This window comes from Triticum aestivum, chromosome 2A, assembly GCF_018294505.1.
Source record: "Triticum aestivum cultivar Chinese Spring chromosome 2A, IWGSC CS RefSeq v2.1, whole genome shotgun sequence".
NCBI lineage: Eukaryota > Viridiplantae > Streptophyta > Magnoliopsida > Poales > Poaceae > Triticum > Triticum aestivum.
In genome coordinates this window covers 123,652,853-123,659,371 of record NC_057797.1, presented here as the reverse complement: position 1 = coordinate 123,659,371, position 6,519 = coordinate 123,652,853, and positions in this window count along the sequence as shown.

Genomic DNA, 6,519 nt, shown 5'->3' with positions numbered 1-6,519 from the left:
CTACAGTTACCTCATCAAATTCTACTTTCCTCCCACTCACTTCTTTTGAGAGAAACTCCTTCTCTAGAAAGGATCCATTCTCAGCAACGAATATCTTGCCTTCGGATCTGTGATAGAAGGTGTACCCAACAATTTCTTTTGGGTATCCTATGAAGACGCACTTCTCCGATTTGGGTTTGAGCTTATCAGGTTGAAACTTTTTCACATAAGCATTGCAACCTCAAACTTTAAGAAACGACAGCTTAGGCTTCTTGCCAAACCATAGTTCATACGGTGTCATCTCAACGGATTTAGATGGTGCCCTATTTAACGTGAATGTAGCTATCTCTAATGCATAACCCCAAAACGATAGCGGTAAATCAGTAAGAGACGGCATAGATTGCACCATATCTAATAAAGCACGGTTACGACGTTCGGACACACCATTACACTGTGGTGTTCCAGGTGGTGTGAGTAGTGAAACTATTTCACATTGTTTTAACCGAAGGCCAAACTCGTCACTCAAATATTTTACTTCTGCGATCATATCGTAGAAACTTTTATTTTGTTACGATGATTCTCCACTTCACTCTGAAATTCTTTGAACTTTTCAAATGTTTCAGACTTGTGTTTCATCAAGTAGATATACTCATATCTGCTCAAATCATCTGTGAAGATCAGAAAATAATGATACCTGCCGCAAGCTTCAATATTCATCGGACCACATACATCAGTATGCATGATTTCCAACAAATCTGTTGCTTGCTGCATTGTTCCGGAGAACAGAGTCTTAGTCATCTTGCCCATGAGACATGGTTCGCAAGCATCAACTGATTTATAATCAAGTGATTCCAAAAGTCCATCAGCATGGAGTTTCTTCATGCGCTTTACACCAATATGACCTAAATGGCAGTGCCACAAATAAGTTGCACTATCATTATTAACTTTGCATCTTTTGGCTTCAATATTATGAATATGTGCATCACTACGATCGAGATCCAACAAACCATTTTCATTGGGTGTGTAACCACATATGTAAATAGAACAACAATTTATTCTCTTACTTAAATGAATAATCGTATTGCAATAAACATGATCAAATCATATTCATGCTCAATGCAAACACCAAATAACACTTATTTAGGTTCAACACTAATCCTGCAAGTATAGGGAGTGTGCGATGATGATCATATCAATCTTGGAACCACTCCCAACACACATCGTCACTTCACCCTTAACTAGTCTCTGTTCATTATGCAACTCCCGTTTCGAGTTACTACTCTTAGCAACTGAACCAATATCAAATACCGGGGGTTGCTATGAACACTAGTAAAATACACATCAATAATCCGTATATCAAATATACCTTTGTTCATTTTTCCATCCTTCTTATCTGCCAAATACTTGGGGCAGTTCCGCTTCCAGTGACCAGTCCCTTTGCAGTAGAAGCACTTACTCTCAGGCTTAGGACTAGACTTGGGCTTCTTCACTTGAGCAGCAACTTGCTTGCCATTCTTCTTGAAGTTCCCCTTCTTCCCTTTGCCCTTTTCTTGAAACTAGTGGTCTTGTCTACCATCAACACTTGATATTTTTCTTGATTTCTACCTTCATCGATTTCAGCATTACGAAGAGCTTGGGAGTTATCCCTTGCATATTATAGTTCATCACGAAGTTCTACTAACTTGGTGATGGTGACTAGAGAATTCTGTCAATCACTATTTTATCTAGAAGATTAACTCCCACTTGATTCAAGCGATTGTAGTACCCAGACAATCTGAGTACATGCTCACTTCTTGAGCTATTCTCCTCCATCTTTTAGCTATAGAACTTGTTGGAGACTTCATATCTCTCAACTCGGGTATTTACTTGAAATATTAACTTCAACTCCTGGAACATCTCATATGGTCCATGACGTTCAAAACGTCTTTGAAGTCCCGATTCTAAGCCGTTTAAGCATGGTGCACTAAACTATCAAGTAGTCATCATATTGAGCTAGCCAAACATTCATAACGTATGCATCTGCTCCTGCAATAGGTCTGTCACCTAGTGGTGCATTAAGGACATAATTCTTCTGTGCAGCAATGAGGATAACCCTCAGATCATGGATCCAATCCGCATCATTGCTACTAACATCTTTCATCTTAGTTTTCTCTAGGAACATATCAAAAATAAGACAGGGGAGCTAAACGCGAGCTATTGATCTACAACATAGATATGCTAATACTACCAGGACTAAGTTCATGATAAATTTAAGTTCAATTAATCATATTACTTAAGAACTCCCACTTAGAAAGACATCCCTCTAATCCTCTAAGTGATCACGTGATGCAAATCAACTAAACCATGTCCGATCATCACGTGAGATGGAGTAGTTTCAATGGTGAACATCACTATGTTAATCATATCTACTATATGATTCACGCTCGACCTTTCGGTCTCCGTGTTCCGAGGCCATATCTATTATATGCTAGGCTCGTCAAGTTTAACCTGAATATTCCGCGTGTGCAACTGTTTTGCACCCATTGTATTTGAACGTAGATCCTATCACACCCGATCATCACGTGGTGTCTCAGCACGAAGAACTTTCACAGCGGTGCATACTCAGGGAGAACACTTATACTTTGATAATTTAGTGAGGGATCATCTTATAATGCTACCGTCAATCAAAGCAAGATAAGATGCATAAAAGATAAACATCACATGCAATCAATATAAGTGATATGATATGGCCATCATCATCTTGTGCTTGTGATCTCCATCTCCGAAGCACCGTCATGATCACCATCGTCACCGGTGCGACACCTTGATCTCCATCGTAGCATTGTTGTCGCCTCGCCAATCTTATGCTTCCATGACTATCGCTACCGCTTAGTGATAAAGTAAAGCATTACAAGGCGATTGTATTGCATACAATAAAGCGACAACCATATGGCTCCTGCCAGTTGCCGATAACTCGGTTACAAAACATGATCATCTCATACAATATAGCATCACGTATTGACCATATCACATCACAACATGCCCTGCAAAAACAAGTTAGACGTCCTCTACTTTGTTGTTGCAAGTTTTACGTGGCTGCTACGGGCTTAGCAAGAACCGTTCTTACCTACGCATCAAAACCACAACGATAGTTTGTCAAGTTGGTGCTATTTTAACCTTCACAAGGACTGGGCATAGCCACACTCGGTTCAACTAAAGTTGGAGAAACTGACACCCGCCAGCCACCTATGTGCAAAGCACGTCGATAGAACCAGTCTCGCGTAAGTGTACGTGTAATGTCGGTCCGGGCCGCTTCATCCAACAATACCGCCAAACCAAAGTATGACATGCTGGTAAGCAGTATGACTTATATCGCCCACAACTCACTTGTGTTCTACTCGTGCATATAACATCAACGCATAAAACCTGGCTCAGATGCCACTATTGGAAACGTAGTAATTTCAAAATTTTCCTACGCACACGCAAGATCATGGTGATGCATAGCAACGAGAGGGAGAGTGTTGTCCCCGTACCCTCGTAGACCGTAAGCGGAAGCGTTAGCACAACGCGGTTGATGTAGTCATACGTCTTAACGATCCAACCGATCAAGTACCGAACGTACGGCACCTCCAAGTTTAGCACATGTTCACCCCGATGATGTCCCTCGAACTCCGATCCAGCCGAGTGTTGAGGGAGAGTTTCGTTAGCACGATGGCATGGTGACGATGTTGATGTTCTACCGATGCAGGGCTTCGCCTAAGCACCGCTACAGTATTATCGAGGTGGACTATGGTGGAGGGGGGGCACCGCACACGGCTAAGAGACGATCAACTTGATCAACTTGTGTGTCTACAGGTGCCCCCCTGCCCCTGTATATAAAGGAGCAAGGGGGGAGGCGGCCGGCCTAGGAGGAGGGCGCGCCAAGGGGGGAGTCCTACTCCTACCGGGAGTAGGACTCCTCCTTTCCTTGTTGGAGTAGGAGAGAAGGAAAGAGGAGGAGAGGGAGAAGGAAAAGGGGGCTGCACCCCTTGTCCAATTCGGACCAGAGGGGGGGCGCAGGTCTCCTTCCTTTTGGCCTATCTTCTCTATTCCCGTATGGCCCAATAAGGCCCATATACTCCCCGGCGAATTCTCGTAACTCTCAGGTACTCCGAAAAATACCCGAATCACTCGGAACCTTTCCGAAGTCCGAATATAGTCGTCCAATATATCGATCTTTACGTCTCGACCATTTCAAGACTCCTCGCCATGTCCCCGATCTCATCCGGGACTCCGAACTCCTTCGGTACATCAAAACATATAAACTCATAATATAACTGTCATCGTAGCGTTAAGCGTGCGGACCCTACGGGTTCGAGAACTATGTAGACATGACCGAGACACGTCTCCGGTCAATAACCAATAGCGGAACCTGGATGCTCATATTGGCTCCTACATATTCTACGAAGATCTTTATCGGTCAGACCGCATAACAACATACATTGTTCCCTTTGTCATTGGTATGTTACTTGCCCGAGATTCGATCGTCGGTATCTCAATACCTAATTCAATCTCGTTACCGGCAAGTCTCTTTACTCATTTCGTAATACATCATCCCGCAATTAACTCATTAGTTGCAATGCTTGCAAGGCTTAAGTGATGTGCATTACCGAGAGGGCCAAGAGATACCTCTCCGACAATCGGAGTGACAAATCCTAATCTTGAAATACGCCAACCCAACAAGTACGTTTGGAGACACCTGTAAAGCACCTTTATAATCACCCAGTTACGTTGTGACATTTGGTATCACACAAAGTGTTCCTCCGGTAAACGGGAGTTGCATAATGTCATAGTCATAGGAACATGTATAAGTCATGAAGAAAGCAATATCAACAAACTAAACGATCAAGTGCTAAGCTAATGGAATGGGTCAAGTCAATCATATCATTCTCCTAATGATGTGATCCCATTAATCAAATGACAACTCATGTCTATGGTTAGGAAACATAACCATCTTTGATCAACGAGCTAGTCAAGTAGAGGCATACTAGTGACATACTGTTTGTCTATGTATTCACACATGTATTATGTTTCCGGTTAATACAATTCTAGCATGAATAATAAACATTTATCATGATATAAGGAAATAAATAATAACTTTATTATTGCCTCTAGGGCATATTTCCTTTAGATCTCACGGGAGGAGGAGAAAGAAGACGCCTCTGATTGAAGCATTTGTTGGCATAGTGACCCTTCTGCTGACACTTGTTGCACGTGACCTCCGAGAGCGGACGGTGATACGGAGCACTTGATCTTGGAGCTTGAGACGAAGTATTGTTCCGAAAGCCAGGGTTGGGTGGGTGGGAAGATCCATTGTCTCTTCTGCTGATAAGGCTGACGGAACGGAGGAGGAGGAAGCCAATACTTTTGCTGCTTAGCCACTTGAGTTGAGGAAGGAGTTGCATCTCTGACTCACTTCTTGAAAGCATCGCACTTGAGTTGAGCAGTGTCTTGCTTCATTGCCATATTGTAGAACTCATCGTACTTCTTCGGCTCAAAAAGGACGAGAGCTAGTTGGAGATCTTCTCTGAGGCCACCCCTTAACTAGTAAATCATGCTCTTCTCGTCAGGGACGTCTTGCTTGGCGAAACGAGCGAGCCTCTAGAACAGAATGTTATACTGGTAAACAGACAAGCTGCCTTGCTTCAAGTTGCAGAATTCCTCACGCTTGCTTTCAACAACACTCTGAGGAATGTGATGAGCTTTGAAGTTTTGACGGAATTCATCCCAGGTAATCACACGGCCCCTCTGGAATCTTTGTATTGCTGAAACCATTCTGCAGCTTGGTCTTTGAGTTGGAAGGAGGCAAACTTGACAAAGTCCTCAGGCCTGACGTTGCTGCACTCGAAATGCTTGCAGATATCCATGAGCCAATCATCAGCGTCTGTGGCCTCGACACAGTTGCTGAAGGTCTTTGGCTGGTTAGCAAGGAACTGGTTGAGTGTAGCAAACTGATTCTGATTGTTGCCATGGCCATGATTCCCTTGGTTGCGCTCTTGCAGAATTTGCATGACCAGCTGCATGTTTGCATTGGTAGCGGCCATCACAACTTGCCATGCCTCCGGAGGTGGAGGTGGTGGTGGCGGATCCTGATTCTGATTCTGACCCTTAGCAGGAGCCATCCTGAAGAGGGTGACATCCGTTAGCATCTTGACAGACAAATATTTAAGCTGAATCAAATGGATCGAAATTGCACATATAGTCTTCACATCCGAACAAAATGAACGAACTCCAATCGACATGGTCGCACTTCCATAAATTGAGAAGCCACTTAGATAGAGGTAGAAGAATAAAACAACAAGGTACGGACAAGAGAAAATACTTGGTAAGGATTACCCAATCACAAACCAAATATCCGAGGAAGAAGAACTAGAGCTACAAGAATTCCCACCTATGAAACTCCCGAACCTTTCCGGTTATGCAATCAGGTGTTGGGGATACAGGGGAAGCATAATATCTCACCCAAAGCTAGAAAATCCTACATCCAGTTGTATCCATCCTTCAACACATAACCAAGAAAAC